The sequence below is a fragment of the Triticum aestivum genome, chromosome 7A, assembly GCF_018294505.1.
Source record: "Triticum aestivum cultivar Chinese Spring chromosome 7A, IWGSC CS RefSeq v2.1, whole genome shotgun sequence".
In the NCBI taxonomy this organism is placed as follows: Eukaryota; Viridiplantae; Streptophyta; class Magnoliopsida; order Poales; family Poaceae; genus Triticum; species Triticum aestivum.
Genome location: NC_057812.1, coordinates 723,494,591 through 723,515,883, shown reverse-complemented (window position 1 = coordinate 723,515,883; position 21,293 = coordinate 723,494,591).

Below are 21,293 nucleotides of genomic sequence, written 5' to 3'. Positions count from 1 at the left end.
GCTTGAAAACGATATAAAGAACGCCGGAATCGGAGTTACGGTTTGGAAATGGCAAGCGATTCAAATATGACCACGTTCTGCGATTTACATCAAGTAGTCATCTAAATGCAACAAGATGAACATGCTACATCACCCAAACATGACAACAAAATACATGGCAGGGATGCATTCAAGATGCTTAACAAAAGTCTAGCACTGAGCTACGGCCAATTCATCCATTAACATGTTCAAACAAGCATGGCAAAAATGCATATGGCAAACAGATTTCAGACTTAGTGAAATTAACACTTCTCTGGAATTTCAGATCAGGTAGCACTCTTAGGAGCATGAGAACTATATGCTACAGGACCTGAACATGGCAAAGTAAAGCATGGCATGGAGCTACTCAAAGAGCTTAACAAAAGTCCCTTAGTGACCTTGAGCCAAAAGGGATCAGAAAATACATTTGCAAGCATGTGAACATGGCAGAAACATAATCAGCTTTCAGACTTAGTGAAAACTATAGCATGCTGAAACAGATATCAAGTAGGCATGTTTACGAGCTCGATGCACTCACCACAGAGCAAGTCATGACAAACTAAGCATACATCCATCAAGAATACACAAAATGCAAGCTAGACATGGCAAGAACAATAACATATCATGCACGGATCAACTACAACATCATCGGCAAAATCGCTAACAAGTAGACAATCTGCCCAGATTCACGAAATGACAAAAGTAGAGCTCGATTGACTCAATCTAGGGTTCTCCATAATTGCAAACAAAGACATGGATGGATAGAGCACTACAAGATTAACAAAACATCCTTACTCATCATCCTCCAAATAGGCACGGATCACTAGGAAACAACATGAACATATGGCCATATGAGATAAACAGCTCAAGGACTTAGTGGAAATGCTAAGTCCCTGAAATCAGCATTACCAAATGCCTCACTTTGCAAGCTTGTGCTAGTCACCACACACATCACAAAAATACATGGGTTGCACCTCTGGAAAGATGGCAAAACCCTTAACAAAACACATGTAGAGCTCAAGGGCATATCATGCACACAATCATGGCAAAAATGACAAATATCTAAATGGAGCATCAGATCTGACAATTATCTCAAGTAGCACTCTTCTAACAGCCTTTCAGGCATCAAGATGAGCTCAAATGAAAATGATGCAATGAAATGAAAAGATGTACTCTCTGAGACGAACATTTTGATATGCTATATGCCCAAAATGGAGCTACGGATGCAGAGTTACGACATGATGAAGAGGAGCATATGGATCTGAGAATTTGAGGACTTAGTAGAAATTCACCACCTCGCGGTTAGGGTTTACTGTAGCTCCCGATCCACATCTGGCGAAGAGCACTATAGTGGCAGCGGATCCGACGTTCGCCGGCGATGGAAGCTTGCGACGGCCGGCGTTCGTCGCGGGGCGTAGCCGGGGAGGGAGCGGACCGGATCCAGGGGCTCCTAGGGAGTGCGGCCCGGCGCGGTGGCACGTCTCTTGCGAGGAGCGGCGTCGGGGAGGAAGCTCGGTGGAGGACGGCGAGGAAGCAGCGGTCGGCACGGCTGGCCGGCAATGGCGCCGCGGTGGCGCAACGGAGAAGGCGGCGGCGCGGGCAAAGGAGAAGTGGGGCGGCGCGGGAAGACGGCCGACCGGGCTCGGGGGCCGGCGCTGGGCCGCGCGGGCCTCGGCGGCGGTGGGTGGCGGGGAGCCATGTGGCGAAACGTGGTTGGGCGGCGGTGGCGGGCGGATGTTGTCCGGGTCCGTCCGGACACGTCAGGTGCGACGGACGTAATTTTTTTAGGGTTTAGAGAGAGGGGATCCGAGATTTGGAATGGGGGAGGTATATATAGGCATAGAGGGAGCTAGGAGAGTCCAAATGAGGTGCGGTTTTCGGCCACGCGATCGTGATCGAACGCTCTAGATGATGGAGCAGATTTTGGTGGGTTTTGGGCCAAATTGGAAGGGTGTTGGGCTGCAACACACACGAGGCCTTTTCGGTCCCTTGGTTAACCGTTGGAGCATCAAACGAAGTCCAAATGGTACGAAACTTGACAGGCGGTCTACCGGTAGTAAACCAAGGCTGCTTGGCAAGTCTCGGTCCAATCTGGAAATGTTTAATCCCCCCACACGAAAGAAAGGTAGAAATGACCACCGGAGGAGAACGAAGCGCCGGAATGCAAAACAGACAGCGGGGAAAATGCTCGAATGCATGAGATGAACACGTATGCAAATGCAATGCACATGATGACATGATATGAGATGCATGACAACGATAAGAACACATGGAGACTAAGACCCGGACCCGAGAAAATAAAATAACTTAAGGCCGGAAACGGCAAGAGTTGGAGTACATATTGGGTAAATCACATCCGGGGTGTTACATAAATATAGATCTGATGCGTAGCAAATGAAGGGCAAAGGAAAATAATATGCCGAGTGATGGTACATGAACAACTAGCTGTCAATATAAGTACACTGATAAAGGACAAGAAGTACTTACAAGAACAATGCAGAGCTAAACTTTTTCATTGGCATTGGATATATTCTACACTAATGTAAGCATTCATACAGATCAGATAATTTGGAGCGAACAATTGATAATCAAGCCATCATGCATACTGTTGTCATATATTGAACCAGGTATGAATGCAAGTACAGTGATACAGGACAACAGGTACTAATAAGACCAAAGCAGCAGGCAACATATTTGTGATATCCTGTCGTCCTTTTCAAATAGGAATTCTTCTTCGAGTGGATTTCCTACAAAAGAGATCCATAAGGCACATGCGGAAAAGTAGAAGTTCAAATTGTCATGTGATATCATAGACAGTACCTCATCCTGGGAACGAGACCAGTGCATAACAAGGTTTTTCCATTCAATGTCTTCTAAATTTAGCATAGAAGACTTCACCGGAAATTCATTTATGGACTTTCCACCAAAGTGTGATTTCCTCATGTAACACCGATATTGCTGCAATGCTTCCTTGAAAAGCGCAAGCAAGCTTTGCTTGTCATGACTATCCAGATTGACCCTCGCCTACTTACAACAATGTAATGTAAATCATTGATGTGTTCAATCCGCTGAAAACAGTAAAATAATCACCATGAATAATAGCACTTACATGTAAGTGGGACAGGAAGATGTGAAAATGGTGTTTGTCTTCACTATAATCTTCCCATGATGGGAATATAGCACATAGTCCCTAACAACACTGAAAGATTGTCTTTTAAACTGGGAATAACTGGAATGGGGTTCCAATATGCAGGAATTGGCCGTCTCTGCAGTTGGTATAGGTCTTTGGCCGGTGGACTTGCTGTAATTTTTGCTGGAGTGGGATTTTTCTATGGTACGGCTGGTGCTATAGCAACTGAAATCGGCATACCTTTGCTGGAGTGCAGGTCCTGTGTGGTGGGGCTAGTGGTGTGGCCAGTGAAGTATGGGCACAGTTTGCTGGAGCCGGTCCTACGTTTTGTGTCACTGGTAGTAGAGCCAATATATATAAGTGAGGTGTTGTCTGATTTCTCTGGCACCACCACGTTTTTCAAGGACTTTGCTGGTGATCCTTCACGTTCGGCAATCACCCTCTTCCTTTTTGATGTCTGATGCACAAGAACAACATTTGAGTGAAAAAGCATGGTATGATGACATATGGAATATGTATTGATAATGGATGGGCATGGCATCTTGACATATATGATGAGTAAACTAAGCAGATGGCTGTGCAACAAAGTAGAAGAAATGCAAGACACCTTATGCAAGATACGCGCAATCAATAAAACCTTGCCAAATTAGAACAAGCACCTTGATGGGTGAACAGGACAGGTCGTCTGCCTTAGACTCCTCGAGGTGAAAATAGTCATTAGGATCATATTCCAAACAAGAATCTAAAGGTGGGGAGCGTATGAGTTTCATTGCATCCAGAATGGCACTCAATGCCTTGGTGCCAATTTTGTTAGTCGTTGCAGTGTTCCACAATATTCTTCTGATGCGTGCATTCTGATATTCATTGTGATTACATACAATATCTGAGAATCATGAAAACATGAATAGTAGTGAGATTATCTTTGTAATGCAGAGGATATTTTAATATAGGGGCTCCCTGTAAACCTGTGTGTGCTATCACTGGATTCTGATGAGAGAGCTCATGTGTGCTATAATATGTTGCATGCATTAATATAATCTGGCACAATTACACAAAAAATAGGCTCCAGAAGTAAGGATAGTTGGCAGATGATATGTTCATAATATACTATACAGAGAGTTTATTGCCAAACCATGATAACAAGAGCACACAACAACTAGGCAGATCATAGTGTACATAAAAGGGGTACATCATAACCAGCATATATAAATCGGGAAAGTGGAACTTGCTGGAAAATACGGTGTTGTATTGCCGCTACTAATTGAAAGCCTATTGATCACTTACAGGCTAGCTCTATCAGCTATTGACTACAGATGTCCCTGCTCCCCTTCCTCACAAGGAACATATTGTACGTACTAAATACAGAATAACAAAAGAGGAACATGTTAAAGAATAGAAGAGGAAGCATATTCTTGAGGTTCCGCTTCTTTGCATACAATTGGTTCCCCACTCATGATGAATCACAGCGCCTGTCATGGACTTAACACGGTAGATGCCCTAGCAAAAGGACTTAGGTGTGGAGCCATCGCATCTAGGTTAGCTTGAAGGGGTTAAACGGGACAAAGGACACAGAGAGTTTACCCAGGTTCAGCCCCTCTCAATGAGGTAAAAGCCTACGTCCAGCTTCTAGTTGTATTGCTTGAGTTTTGATTACAAGGGAGCAAATACGCTTGACCTAGTTCTCGATGAGTTGTCTCTTGCCCTAACCTGTCGTTGGGTCACCCCTTTTTATACAGAGGTCGATGCCCGACGGCTTACAGAGTCCCTGCCGGCTCATTCACAATGTGTCCGCTCTGTAACTAACTAAGCTTGCCTTACAATACAAGTTAGCATATGGCGGCTCACACCCGTGGGCCTTAAGTCATCCTGGGTCTTGGGCCTTCAATAAGCTTGCTCTATGAACCGCCATCTTCATATCTTCTTGGGCCTCTTCATCTATGAGCCGCCAGTGGCATGACCCGGCCCCTCCTGGGCGGGTCATACCCAGTAGTTATATCCCCAACATTAGGCCCCAGGTTGATTTCAACTTGTTCACATTAACCTTCAATACCTGACTTAGCAGAATCTTTCATCATTAATCCTTTATAGATTCATTATAACCCGCCATGACGTCACATCTCAGAATTGTGTTAACCCGCCATGACGTCATCTCGTATTAACTTCACACGAGGCCCAAAACATCTCGACAAATCTTTATATTTTTAATGGACCTCCAGAAAATTGAGGTGTCCGCATAGCCACATAATGATTTTTTCAGCCTCCTTGATTCCCGCGCATGCCTTTTATCCGTCTCCTTATAAATAGGGACAGGGGTCCTTTTCATTTTGTTCCTTGCATCGTCGTCTTTGTCTTCCTCCTCGCAATGCCCATGCATGCCCGAGCCCTGCCGCCGTCGTCCTTCGCCCACTGCCTCAACTCCGGCCGCTGCATCAACCTGAACGGATCAGACCATGGTGGCGCTCCTCTGCTGTTCATCAGCACCTCCAGGTACTAGTTTTGACTCATCTCAGATCTGTGCTTAGGGTTTATGCGTTCATCAATGTTCTTTGCTATTCGTCCGCTTCCTCTCTTATATTGCATAATCTGATCTGAACTTGGTGTCAGAGTTGTGCGGTAATAATTTTAGCATTCATTTTCAATAGCAGAACATACCCCCTCTGTAGAAGATCTCATCTGAGCATACAAACTTTGCTGCTACCTCCATGTTAGGTTTAGGATTTAAATTATTTTCCGAACTGCTGCAGATCCAAAATTACAACACCAATTCGTAGAATATGTTTGTCATTACTTAGCAAATCCTTACTCATAGATCTGACATAGGAAAACTTGTTCGGGCGGCTTAACTGATAAACCGTGACCCACCATGTACCATTAGTCCCCTTTTAAGCCGCCAATATATGTATTTGCATAACTCAGCGTTATCTCCTGGCTTAATACGTTAGCTCTTAATAGTCCTTATTGTTGAATCAGTGACTGGCTTAACAACATAATCTTAAACCGGCAATATTTTCTTTTGTAGTCAACATGTCTAAAACCAAGACATTCACCTCCTACAACTGGGTAGTTTCCTGGGTCACCGAGGAAATACTGAATGAATACGTCCAAACAGGCGTTCTAGCCAAAAAAAGATGTCATTCATTGGAGGGTCCCAGGCACAGAAACCCCTCCTAAACCCAAGGAAGGCGAAGTAATTGTCTTTACTGATCATCTACTTCGGGGTTTTACTCCACCGAGATCAAATTCTTCCGTGACATGCTGCACTTTTTCAAACTCCACCCTCAAGATATTGGGCCCAATTCTATTTCAAACATCTGCAACTTTCAAGTATTCTGTGAGGTGTACCTTCAATAGGAGCCCACATTAGAATTATTCAGGGAATTTTAATATTTAAACGGGCAGATTGAGTTCACTGACGGGCACAGCCTAGAGTTAGGTGGCATTTCAATTCAGAGGTGGAAAGAAGCCACCTTCCCTGCTGCCAAGCTGTCCAGTCACCCAAAGGACTAGAACCAAACTTGGTTTTACTGTTAAGACACTTCTCTAGAAGGAGAAAATCCTCTGTCGGGTTATCGTGAGAACCGGCTGAGCAACAGGCACCCTCTTTGTGAACGGGTGAGTACAGAAGAATGGTCCAAGTATATGCCTGTCTTTTCAAAGATTAGAGCTTTAGTGGCCAACGGTTTGACCGGAATCATCCTGGTCCGATGCTGGGTCGCCTAGAGGATTTTGCCCTTAAGCTGCTGTCCCGGCTTGATGTGCGAGTACACTAGCGACTTAAAAGACCCACAACACCATTGCCATATACAATTGACTTATGATGATGTCAATAATATGACCAAGTCTCTGCTAAACGAGAGCTTAGCAGATTGCAGCAAAACTGGACTGAATCCTTTCTGCACTCTCAACAAGCCGCCAGCTGTAAGCTTTAAACAATTTCCGGTTTAATCATTTCTTCATCTAAACTGTCCTCTTATACTCATTTGATTTCTGCAGGATGATTCTCCTTTTTGGAATGGGAAACTGCAGGATAAGCCGGCCAAGAAGACCCGGACGAAGAACAAGGCTCAGAAGAAGCCTGCCAAGAAGACCACCCCCTCCGAGTTATTTAACTTGGATGATGATGAGTCGGAGGTAGAACGTGACTCCCATGGCTCATCTTTTGTACATCTTATTGACAATGATCACTATCAGGATGACGCGGAAGGCAGCCACGCAAATGGTGAAGAGGTAACTATCCTTTCCTCCGACTCAGAACCTCTACCAAGACAGAAAGTTCGTCAAGCAAGCCGGAAAGTAAGGTTTTCTCACCCATTAGCTTACTTGGATCCCAACTTTATTTTGATGAAGCAGCAGCATGAACCCCACCGCACAACCCGGAATAGCGGCGGTGGGATTTCGTCCTCTGGCTTACCCAACACGTCGGCTCCTCGCAAACGTCATGCAGAGGTTTCACAAATTTCTGACTTAGCATTTCCCAAGGCGGGTCTCTTTCGACAACCTCTTAACCCTTCCGATTCAAACTATCAGGGACCTCTCATTCTTCTTCTGGCAACTCAACTAGGACTTAGGTCCCTCTTTTCAAGACTATTCCTGGGTAAGAACACTTAAGCCTGCTTGTTTTAACATCTTACTCAATTCTTATACTAATCTCAACATATGTTGTATGTTCAGCGCGATGGCCAAACCCAGCAAGAAGTTGAAGGTTGATAAACCGGTTGGAAATCCCAAGGCTGCTAACCCGGAGAAATAGACAATGTTTGAATCTTTGCATCAAACATCAGAAGCAACCATGGATGATCCGCCACCAGAAGAGCACCCTGTCGCCATGGACCCCATGAATATTGAGCTGGAAAATGCTAAGCCGCCCAGCCCCGCTCAGCCGGCTCAAGACACCAAAGATGTCATGGTTACTGGGATGGCTTACACAGCACCAGGTAACCCCATTGTCTTGTCTAAGCACAACGCCAAGGAGGAATTCTCCGCTATTGATAAAGGCAAGTGGAGGCTGGATTTGGAGAGCTATGCTCAATTCAATGCCCAGGAGCTTCATGCGGGTTACTTGAACTGCCTCCACACCAGCCGTGACTCCAAAGCTGGCTTGGTGAGTCTTATGAAAGAACGTTTTGAGGTAAGCAAGAAATCTTGTCTCATACAAATATATATCTGTTAGCCGCCAAGTCTATTGGATATGATAATCTTGAATATTCTATAGACTTTAAATTTCCTGTCAATCTTGATATCCATGTCATAGCATGTTAGAACTGTAGAATTAACACAAGTAGCCCTCAAGGGCTGGCTTAATCTGCATGGTTAAGCTGGATCTTCAAATAATAGTACTCAATCTTGCACCTGTAGCCCCAAGGGCCGGCTTAATTAGCATGACTAAGCCGGAACTTTATCACCAGTATTAGGGACCAAAATCCAAACATGTAGCCCCCATGATCCAACCATAGTCATAAGATTTGAACCGAGTCATCATAAAACATTCGTTAAAAAAGAGCAACGTGTATTAGCCCCCAAGTGCCAAGGAAAATACTTGTATTGTGCTTGGGACTTCAAAGATAATGCCTCCTATCTTGTTCATTTTGCAGGCTGGATTAAGTATGAAGGAATCCCAGGTCAATGATCTGAGGGCCAACATTCAAACCCAACAATCTGATACTTCCAAAGCCAAATCAGAGCTGAAGACTGCTTTGGAAATCATTGAAAAGCTAAAACAAGACTTCAGTGCTGAGAAAACCGGCTGGGCGACCGAGAGGGCAGCTCTACTAAAAAGAGTAGAAGACACAGAAGCTGCTCTTAAGACGGTAAATGTTGAGATGTCCGGTTTAAAATATCAAATCAGCAGCATGACAACAACCATCTTTGGTAAGTAATAGTACACTTCAATATTTCTTCATCGACGTTGAATAACCATAGGACCGGTTCACAAATATACACTAGTACAGTGAGGTGCTATACAAACAGTTTTTAACCCCTTTCCGCGATGGCATTTGGAACCGTCGCCTAGTGAGTGACGACGATAGGGGGGTCCTTCCCACACGACCCGGAAACTGTCGGGGATATGCCCTCCTAGCATACACGCTCGGCAAAATAAGGTCGTGAGCGACCGGCGAGCACTCAAATACAGAAATACGTATAGTAGAGCTAAAAAATACAATTATACAGGCGAAATTGTTTCCGATCACAAGTACATCCCACACAGTCAGTCCCCGCTAAACGTTTCCGTTCGTATGTACATCCCACACAGTCGCTCCAAGGAAAACATATCCGTTCACAGGTACATCACACACAATTTTCCCCGTTAAATCGTTTGTGATAGCGTTGCCATTGCACACGGTATTAACAATTTTACCGTTTGCATTCTTGAATGCATCACACACGCTGCGTAGAAGAAACTGTGTGGCAAAGGTTGTCCATCACACACAGTTTTTATGTGGTAAACGTTCGCGCGAGGTGGCTTAGCACCAAAAGTTTTCAAGAGGATGTCGTGTGTAATTGTTCATTAATCTAACACAGTTTATTCCTAGAAAATGTGTGCGTTATTGAATGCATCACACACGGTGTTTTCTCAATAACCGTTTGCAATAGAAAAACCCAATTAGCAGGCTAACTATCCAATTATTAATAATCCATTTATTAATCTAATTGACATTTCATATTAAGCACAAAATATATTTCATTTTCATAATTGAAATACATCAGAGTGCAGCATCATATAGCTTCGGCACTCAGCGACCCCATTACACAACTACACCAGCAATAGGTTTCACATGCAACAACTATAACCTTTCGAAATTAGCATCATAGATGGTACATACACAAATGAATCTCATCTGGAAAACTACTGAAGCAGAAGGCGAATATTGAGCCTCCATTGATGTTGAAGGTTTTTGTAACTGTAGGCCAATGCATGTGGATGATTGACTGTCCATCCTTCGTCTTCTTTAGGAACACTTCAATATTGAACCGTGTTGTTGTATGAATACCTTCCTCGCCTCCTGATCATACAAGTGGTTTGAGAGGTAATCATCAGTGAACTTCTTTGGAAAGGCCTGAAAACAAGGATGTGCATAAATATCTTCTCTATATTGGAAATGGGGCAAAGGAATAAAAAAGGCAAGGTATAATAGTTAATACCATCCTATAGTGAACTGATGTCTTCTTCATTGTGCAGACAAAGGTCTTGTCGTTTTTTGTCGCTAATTTCTTTATCCTAACAATCTTTCTGAGTTTTTTAACTTGACTGATATTCATGGATAACTCATTTCCCCATATGCAAAAAGGGTCAAACAGTGGGTCAAAACATCTGATAGGAGGACCTACATGTGCAAGACCAAATTGTTAAAAACCTAAATATTAGAATGGTTCCTGCAATTGCACAATAATGTGCTATTAGACAACGGACCATGCACGTGCTAACCTCGATTGTAGACCTCAATGCTTCCCATTGTTTCCCTGCAACACATATAAGGTAGTTTGTCAACAGGTTAAGTAAGGGTTCGCATGCTATCAGTAAAATATGTTGATGAAAATAAGCACATTGCAGATTCATCAGATTAATTCAAGCCACATGGAAAACCCATTTATCCAAACCAAGCATGATTAAGAATTGGGAAATATAGCACTTGTATATGTTTCTCATGTATTAAGTGCAGCCAAATTCGATTTGTTCCTCACATGCCCAACAATACAAAATTCTACACACGACAATTGGACATCGCATTGCAGAATTGAACCAAGAAGTTAACTAAACACCACAACAAGTGAACCAAACATTAACTGAGCACCACATTGCACAATATAACATACTCCTAATAGAAGATTAGACAGTTAACCAAACCAAGCATGCTTAACAACTTGGAAATATAGCAATTGTATTAGTTTCTCATGTATTTAGTACAGCCAAATTCAATTTATTCCTCACATGGTATACAATAAGAGAATGCACCCACAACAATTGAACATCACATTGCAGAATTGAACCAAACAAAATAGTTAACTAACACCACAACACAAATGAACCAAACGTCACATTGCACAATGTATAACCAAACCAAGCATGCTTGACAACTAGGAAATATAGCAATTGTATTCGTTTCTCATGTATTTTGTAAAGATAAATTCGATTTATTTCTCACATGGAAGACAATATAAAATTGCAGCTTGAAGAATTGAACATCACATTTGCATAATTGAACCAAACAGTTAACTGAAGACGACAACTAATTAAAAAAACAATTAATAAGTGAGCACCACACTGCACGACATATAGAACATATACATTAGAGCAACAGATTGCACGGTAAAATTAGATAGGACAATTCACTAGAATTTGTGAAGGAAAGGCAGGAGCAGCACACGCAATGGGTAAATGCAGCATGCTTAATCGGGGGAACTAGCAAATGGCAAGGTGCTCCTCCAAGATCTGGGGGTCGACACGAATGGCAGCCATCACGACCTCATCCGCGTGTGCGGCCACGATTTGCTTCTTTGCTGCCAAATGCTCCCTGAGATCCTGGCTATACTACGCGTACCATGTCTTAGGGCGGCGCTTATTCGGTGGAGGGGTCAATGATTTGGGTGGAAGGTGTCACGCCGGCGGTTGGGGTATGTGGGATGTGGAAGGGGGAGGAGGTTGGGGGTCGGGTGTGGATTACCTACCTGGATAGACGAGGACGAGCAGCGTGAAGGAGGGTCGCCGATGAGGAGGCGGTGCTGCAAGCAAGGTGTGAAGGTTTCAACTTCGAAAGGAAGGCGGAAACAGGGGAAATGTGGCTTTTGGTAAGGGGGAGGGGGCGGGGAGGTAGATATTTCTGCGGAAGCCAAAATTTGGAATCGCTTCATCGAAAAACTGGCACGCAAAGTGTCATCAGACACGCTCCCTTATTCAGAACTGTGTACGGTATGTGAACATCACAAACGATTTAGATAGATTAACCCGTGTGTGATGTGTTTGAACATCAAAAATTTTGGTTCGAATTTCCCTAGTTAAAGTGGTCATCCACGTCATTGCATAATTTGGGTACACAAAGGAGACTACAGCACACCCACACTTCTTAATCGAGCAAGTTCAGCAATTAAATAGAGCTAGCTAACCTAAACATTACTCTAACAAATTAAAGACTGACGCTCTTATAAACAAAGAGTATTACTACGGCTAGTGCTCGTCGATCTCTGCCGCTGCATTCATGTCCAGCTCGCGCCCGACGGTCTCCTGGGGAAGGGGCTCCATGGCATCAATTGCACCATACTCGGCAAGCACCTCACCATCCGTGTCCGCCATATCTTTGGAATAGGCCGCCACGAGGTGTCTGTGGGCGGCCACCATATGGGCTTTGGCGGGCTCCGTCGTGGCAAGGTATGCCGCGTAGGAACGTACGACTGCTTGAACTCTCTCGGCGATTGCCAACTCTTCAGCTGTGGGTTGTCGACCGTTGTCGGAGAAGCTTCCTTCAATTTGTGCGATGACCTCCATGAGCTGGGCGTGGACGACCTTGACATGGTCGTGGGCTGATATGTCTCCAACATATCTATATTTTTTGAATGGTCCATTCTGTTTTATTATCAATCTTGGATGTTTTATAATCATTTTATATCATTTTTTGGTACTAACCTACTGGCATAGTGCCAAGTGCCAGTTGCTGTTTTTTCCATGTTTTTTACATTGCAGGAAATCAATATCGCAGGAAACTCCATGATGATTTTTTTTATGGGCTAGAAGGAAGGCAATGGGCCCTGGTTGCACCTGGGGGTGCCTCGAGGGGGTCACAACCCACCAGGGCGCTCCAGGAGGCCCAGGCGCGCCCTGGTGGGTTGTGCCCACCTCGGGTGCCCCCCGGACCGCCTCTTTGCTCTATAAATACCCCAAAAATACGAGAACCCTAGAAGCATCGACGAAATATTCATCCAGCCGCCGCAGAGTCCAGAACCACTAGATCCAATCTAGACACCGTCACGGAGGGTTTCATGCTACCTCTTGAGCACTCTGTTGGTTTTCCCTTGAAGAGGAAAGGGTGATGCAGTAAAGTAGCGTAAGTATTTCCCTCAGTTTTTTAGAACCAAGGTATCAATCCAGTAGGAGGCCACGCTCAAGTCCCTCGCACCTACACAAAAAAATTAAAAGCTCGCAACCAACGCAATAAAGGGGTTATCAATCCCTTCACGGTCACTTACGAAAGTGAGATCTGATAGATATGATAAGATAATATTTTTGGTATTTTTATAGTAAAGATGCAAAGTAAAATAAAAGGCAATAAAAATAGCTAAGTGTTGGAAGATTAATATGATGGAAAATAGACCCGGGGGCCATAGGTTTCACTAGTGGCTTCTCTCAAGAGCATAAGTATTACGGTTGGTGAACAAATTACTGTTGAGCAATTGATAGAATTGAGCATAGTTATGAGAATATCTAGGTATGATCATGTATATAGGCATCACGTCCGTGAAAAATAGACCGACTCCTGCCTGCATCTACTACTATTACTCTGCACATCGACCGCTATCCAGCATGCATCTAGAGTATTAAGTTCAAAATAACATAGTAACGCTTTAAGTAAGATGACATGATGTAGAGGGATAAACTCATGCAATATGATATAAACCCCATCTTGTTATCCTCGATGGCAACAATACAATATGTGCCTTGCTGCCCCTGCTGTCATTGGGAAAGGACACCGCAAGATTGAACCCAAAGCTAAGCACTTCACCCATTGCAAGAAAGATCAATCTAGTAAGCCAAACCAAACTGATAATTCAAAGAGACTTGCAAAGATAACCAATCATACATAAAAGAATTCAGAGGAGATTCAAATATTGTTCATAGATAAACTTGATCATAAACCCACAATTCATCGGTCTCAACAAACACACCGCAAAAGAAGATTACATCGAATAGATCTCCATGAGAATCGTGGAGAACTTTGTATTGAGATCCAAAAAGAGAGAAGAAGCCATCTAGATAATAACTATGGACCCGAAGGTCTGAGGTAAACTACTCACACATCATCGGAGAGGCTATGAGGTAAACTACTCACGCCGGAAAAGGCCCCAAGATGGGATCTCACGGGTATAGAAGGTTGCAGCGGTGGAATTAGGTTTTTGTAGATGCTTCTGTTGGTTTGGGTGTACGTAGGTATATATAGGAGGAAGAAGTACATCAGTGGAGCAACGTGGGCCCACGAGGGTGGAGGGTGCGCCCAGGGGGGTAGGCGTGCCCCCTGCCTCGGGCTCTCCTGGTTGATTTCTTGACGTAGACTCCAAGTCCTCTGGATCACGTTTGTTCCGAAAATGAAGTCCCCGAAGGTTTCATTCCGTTTGGACTCCGTTTGATATTCTTTTTCTGCAAAACTCTGAAATAGGCAAAAAAAACAGCAATTTGGGTTGGGCCTTCGGTTAATAGGTTAGTTCCAAAAATAATATAAAAGTGTATAACAAAGCCCATTAATCATCCAAAACAGAATATAATATAGCATGAAGCAATGAAAAGTTATAGATACATTGGAGACGTATCAAGCATCCCCAAACTTAATTCCCGCTCGTCCTCGAGTAGGTAAATGATAAAAACAGAATTTTTTATGCGAAATGCTACTTGGCATAATTTTTTAATGTAACCCTCTTAATTGTGGTATGAATATTCAGATCCGAAATATTCAAGATAAATATTTAATGTTGACGTAAAAGCAATAATACTTCAAGCATACTAACTAAGCAATTATGTCTTCTCAAAATAACATGGCCAAAGAAAGTTCACCCCTGGAAAATCAAATAGTTTAGTCATGCTCCATTTTCGTCACACAAAAATGCTCTCATCATGCACAACCCCGATGACAAGCCAAGCAATTGTTTCATACTTTAGTAATCTCAAACTTTTTCAACCTTCACGCTATACATGAGCGTGAGCCATGGATATAGCACTATGGGTGGAATAGAATATAACGATGGTGGTTATGTGGAGAAGACAAAAAAGGAGAAAGTCTCACATCAACGAGGCCAATCAATAAACTATGGAGATGCCCATCGATTGATGTTAATGCAAGGAGTAGGGATTGCCATGCAACGGATGCACTAGAGCTATAAATGCATGAAAGCTCAACAAAAGAAACTAAGTGGGTGTGCATCCAACTTGCTTGCTCACGAAGACCTAGGGCATTTGAGGAAGCCCATTGTTGGAATATACAAGCCAAGTTCTATAATGAAAAATTCCCACTAGTATATGAAAGTGACAAAACAAGAGACTCTCTATCATGAAAATCATGGTGCTACTTTGAAGCACATGTGTGGAAAAAAGGATAGTAGCATTGTCCCTCTTTATTTTATTTTGGGCCTCCCTTTATTTATTTGGCCTTTTTTTATTGGAACAGTGTTCTATGAATGATGATCATCACACTTCTATTTATTTACAACTCAATGATTACAACTCGATACTAGAACAAGGTATGACTCTATATGAATGCCTCCGGCGGTATACAGGGATAGGCAATGAATCAAGAGTGACATGTATGAAAAATTATGAACGCTGGCTTTGCCACAAATAAGATGTCAACTACATGATCATGCAAAGCAATGTGACAATGATGAACGTATCATGATAAACGGAATGGTGGAAAGTGGCATGGCAATATATCTCGGAATGGCTATGGAAATGCCATAATAGGTAGGTATGGTGGCTGTTTTAAGGAAGACATAAGGAGGTTTATGTGTGACAGAGTGTATCATATCATGGGGTTTGGATGCACTGGCGAAGTTTGCACCAACTCTCAATGTGAGAAAGGGCAATGCATGGTACCGAAGAGGCTAGCAATGATGGAAGGGTAAGAGTGCGTATAATCCATGGACTCAACATTAGTCATAAAGAACTCACATACTTATTGCAAAAATCTACAAGTCATCAAAAACCAAGCACTACGCACATGCTCCTAGGGGTATAGATTGGTAGAAAAATACCATCGCTTGTCCCCGACCGCCACTCATAAGGAAAACAATCAAAGAACACCTCATGTTTCAAATTTGTTACATAACGTTTACCATATGTGCATGCTACAGGACTTGCAAACTTCAACACAAGTATTTCTCAATTTCAAAACTACTCAACTAGCACAACTTTAATATCACTACCTCCATATCTCAAAATAATCATCAAGCATCAAACTTCTCTTAGTATTCAACACACTCATAAGAAAGTTTTTTTACTAGTCTTGAATACCTAACATATTAGGATTAATTTCCCAATTTAAGCAAATTACCATGCTGTTTAAGACTCTCAAAATAATATAAGTGAAGCATGAGAGAATAATAGTTTCTGTAAAACAAAACCACCACCGTGCTCTAAAAGATATAAGTGAAGTACTAGAGCAAAAACTATATAGCTCAAAAGATATAAGCGAAGCGCATTGAGTATTCTAATAAATTCCGAATCATGTGTCTCTCTCTCAAAAGGTGTGTACAGAAAAGATGATTGTGGTAAAATAAAAAGAAAAGACTCAAATTATACAAGACGCTCCAAGCAAAACACATATCATGTGGTGAATAAAAATATAGCTCCATGTAAAGTTACCGATGGAAGTAGACGAAAGAGGGGATGCCTTCCGGGGCATCCCCAAGCTTTGGATTTTTGGTGTCCTTAGATTATCTTGGGGTGCCATGGGCATCCCCAATCTTAGTCTCTTGCCACTCCTTGTTCCATATTCCATCAAATATTTTACCCAAAACATGAAAACTTCACAACACAAAACTTAACAGAAAATCTCGTGAGCTCCGTTAGCGAAAGAAAACAAAACACCACTTCAAGGTACTGTAATGAAATCATTCTTTATTTATATTGGTGTTAAACCTACCGTATTCCAACTTCTCTATGGTTTATAAACTATTTTACTAGCCATAGATTCATCAAAATAAGCGAACAACAAACGAAAAATAGAATCTGTCAAAAACAGAACAGTCTGTAGTAATGTGTAACTAACGCACACTTCTGGAACTCCAAAAATTCAGCCAAAATAGGAAGGCCTCGACAATTTGTTTACTGATCAGCAGAAATAGGAATCAGTATTTTATCACGTTCTGGTGATTTTTAATAATTGTTTTCGTGAACAGAAAGTTTCTGGAATTTTCAGCAAGATCAAATAACTATCATCCAAGAAGATCCTATAGGTTTAACTTGGCACAAATATTAATTAAAACATAAAAACAAATCTAACCAGAGGCTAGATCAAAGATTTATTCCAAAACATAAGCAAAAAGCAAAATTCTAAAAATAAAATTGGGTTGCCTCCCAACAAACGCTATCGTTTCATGCCCCTAGCTAGGCATTGATAATTCTAACGATGCTCACATGAAAGATAAGAATTGAAGTGCAAAGAGAGCATCATGAAACACATGACAAACACATCTAAGTCTAATGTACTTCCTATGCATAGGCATCTTATAGGCAAACAAATTGTCATAGCAAGCAAAAACTAGCATATGCAAGGAAGCGGAAAGAAACAATAGCAATCTCAACATAACGAGAGGTAATTTATTATCATGAAAATTTCTATGACCATATTTTCCTCTCTCATAATAATTACATGTGGGATAATAAGAAAATTCAACAAAATAGCTATCACATAAAATATTTTCAACACGATCCACATACATGCAAAGTTGACACTCTTCCAAAATAGTGGGATTATCATTAACTAAAGTCATGACCTCTCCAAACCCACTTTTAATATTATTGCAAACATTATTATCAAACTCATATTCATCATGGGGCTTAAATAAATTTTCAAGATCATAAGAAGAATCACCCCAATCATGATCATTGCAACAAGTGGTAGACATAGCAAAACTAGCATCCCCAAGCTTGGGGTTTGCATATTATTAGCACAATTGACATTAATAAAATTTATAGTAAAATTATTTCAATCATGCTTTTCATCAAAGGAACTACCAAGTATGGGTGCAATAGCAACGATCTCATGTTTAACGTAAGGAACTATAGCAAATTCATCTTCATAAATATTGGCATCATGGCCATAAGAATAGCAAGCATCATGTTCATCAAGGGATATCTCAATCAAATCATTGGAATCATAATTATCTATAGATTCGTGCATATCATTATTTTCTTTAGAAGCAACGGTCATTCTTTCAATAAATTCTTTGACAAAGACATTATGAGCATAGTTTTCATAGCAATATTCAAGTATGAAAAAAATTTCAGATTCGTAAAGAGTAATATCATACTTTTCAATCAAAGAAGAAACTTCAAAAGAACCCTTAAAAGCAACAAATTCTTTAATTTGTTCAATATCATAGTAGCTATAAACACCCTTTTCATAAGAAGATAAGATTTCATTTTCATTAAACACACATAGGAAGGGGAGGTGTTTTTTAGGGTTCTTAGAGAAACAAGTAATATCACAAATTTCACAAAGATTCCAAGCATAACACAACAATTTGTTTATTCTATTCCATAAGAGTCTCCCTTTTTCAGACAAATGGTGACACACAAAATGAGCATGCTCATCTAAAGATTTCCCATCAACTAGGCTAGTTGGGATTTCAGCACGAGCGCATAAGGATCGAAGATGATCCAAGTAGAACACTTTAAGTGGATCCGTATCAATAGATTTTTAGCAAGCAAAGATGCAAGCAAATAGAAGGCACGTGGAAACACAAACAAAAAGGCATACGGGAAGAAGGGGCGAATAAAAAGGCAAGGGTGAAGTGGGGGAGGGGAAAATGAGAGGCAAATGGCAAATAATGTAATGCGAGGGATAAGGGTTTGTGATGGGTACTTGGTATGTCTTGACTTGTGCGTAGACTGCCTCTTGAGCACTGCGTTGGTTTCCCTTGAAGAGGAAAGGGTGATGCAGTAAAGTAGCGTAAGTATTTCCCTCAGTTTTTGAGAACCAAGGTATCAATCCAGTAGGAGGCCATGCTCAAGTCCCTCGCACCTACACAAACAAATAAAAACCTTGCAACCAACGCAATAAAGGGGTTGTCAATCCCTTCCCGGTCACTTACGAAAGTGAGATCTGATAGATATGATAAGATAATTTTTTTGGCATTTTTATAATAAAGATGCAAAGTAAAATAAAAGGAAATAAAAATAGCTAAGTGTTGGAATATTAATATGATGGAAAATAGACCTGGGGGCCATAGGTTTCACTAGTGGCTTCTCTCAAGAGCATAAGTATTACGGTGGGTGAACAAATTACTGTTGAGCAATTGATAGAATTGAGCATAGTTATGAGAATATCTAGGTATGATCATGTATATAGGCATCACGTCCGTGACAAGTAGACCGACTCCTGCCTGCATCTACTACTATTACTCCATACATCGACCACTATCCAGCATGCATATAGAGTATTAAGTTCAAAAGAACAGAGTAATGCTTTAAGTAAGATGAAATGATGTAGAGGGATAAACTCATGCAATATGATATAAACCCCATCTTGTTATCCTCGATGGCAACAATACAATACGTGCCTTGCTGCCCCTGCTGTCACTGGGAAAGGACACCGCAAGATTGAACCCAAAGCTAAGCACTTCTCCCATTGCAAGAAATATCAATCTAGTAGGCCAAACCAAACTGATAATTTGAAGAGACTTGCAAAGATAACCAATCATACATAAAAGAATTCAGAGGAGATTCAAATATTGTTCATAGATAAACTTGATCATAAACCCGCAATTCATCAGCCTCAACAAACACACCACAAAAGAAGATTATATCAAATAGATCTCCACAAGAATCATGGAGAACTTTGTATTGAGATCCAAAAAGAGAGAAGAAGCCATCTAGCTAATAACTATGGACCCGAAGGTCTGAGGTAAACTACTCAGACATCATCGGAGAGGCTATGGTGTTGATGTAGAAGCCCTCCGTGATCAATGCCCCCTTCGGCAGATCTCACGGGTAAAGAAGGTTGCGGCGGTGGAATTAGGGTTTCGTGGATGCTTCTATTGGTTTGGGGGTACGTAAGTATATATAGGAGGAAGAAGTACATCAATGGAGCAACGTGGGCCCCCACGAGGGTGGAGGGCGCGCCCAGGGGGGTAGGCGCGTCCCCCTACCTCGTGCTCTCCTGGTTGATTTCTTGACGTAGACTCCAAGTCCTCTGGATCACGTTTGTTTCGAAAATCACGTTCCCGAAGGTTTCATTCCGTTTGGACTCCGTTTGATATTCTTTTTCTACGAAACTCTGAAATAGGCAAAAAAACAGCAATTTAGGCTGGGCCTTCGGTTAATAAGTTAGTCCCAAAAATAATATAAAAGTGTATACAAAGCCCATTAATCATCCAAAACAGAATATAATATAGCATGAAGCAATCAAAAACTATAGATACGTTGGAGACGTATCAGTTCACCACTTCCATTGGTGCCTCTATGATGATGCGTGAGTAGTTCTTTGTAGACCTTCGGTTCCGTATTAGTAGCTAGATGGCTGTCTCTCTCTCGCTGAATTATTAATACAATGGTCTCTTGGAGAACCATATGATGTAACTCTTTTTGCTTGTGTTTGTTGGTATCTGTTGAACTTTGAGTTTATGATCAGTCATATCTTTTTATATCCATGAAAGTTATTTGAGTTTCTTTGATCTCTTATAGCCTCATATTTCTTCTCCGATATTTGGGTTTTGTTTGGCCAACTTGATCTATTTATCTTGCAATGGGAAGAGGTGCCCGGTAGCGGGTTCGATCTTACATTGCTTAATACCAGTGACAGAAAGGGAACTGACACGTATGTCTCGTTCCTACTAAGCATAAAAAGACGATATCTATATCTACCGCCATATAGATAAACGGATCTTGTCTACATCATGTCATTGTTCTTATTGCATTACTCTATTTTCCCATGAACTTAATACACTAGATACATGCTGGATAGCGGTCAATGTGTGGAGTAATAGTAGTAGATGCAGGCAGGAGTCGGTCTACTAATCATGGATGTGATGCCTATGTAATGATCATTGCCTAGATATCGTCATAATTATTTGAAGTTCTATCAATTTCACAATAGTAATATATTTACCCACCGTTTGCTATCTTTCTTGAGAGAAGCCACTAGTGAAATCTACGGCCCCTGGGTCTTCTTTCTCATATATTTTCTTTGCGATCTATTTTATTTGATATTTTTATTCAGATCTATTAAAC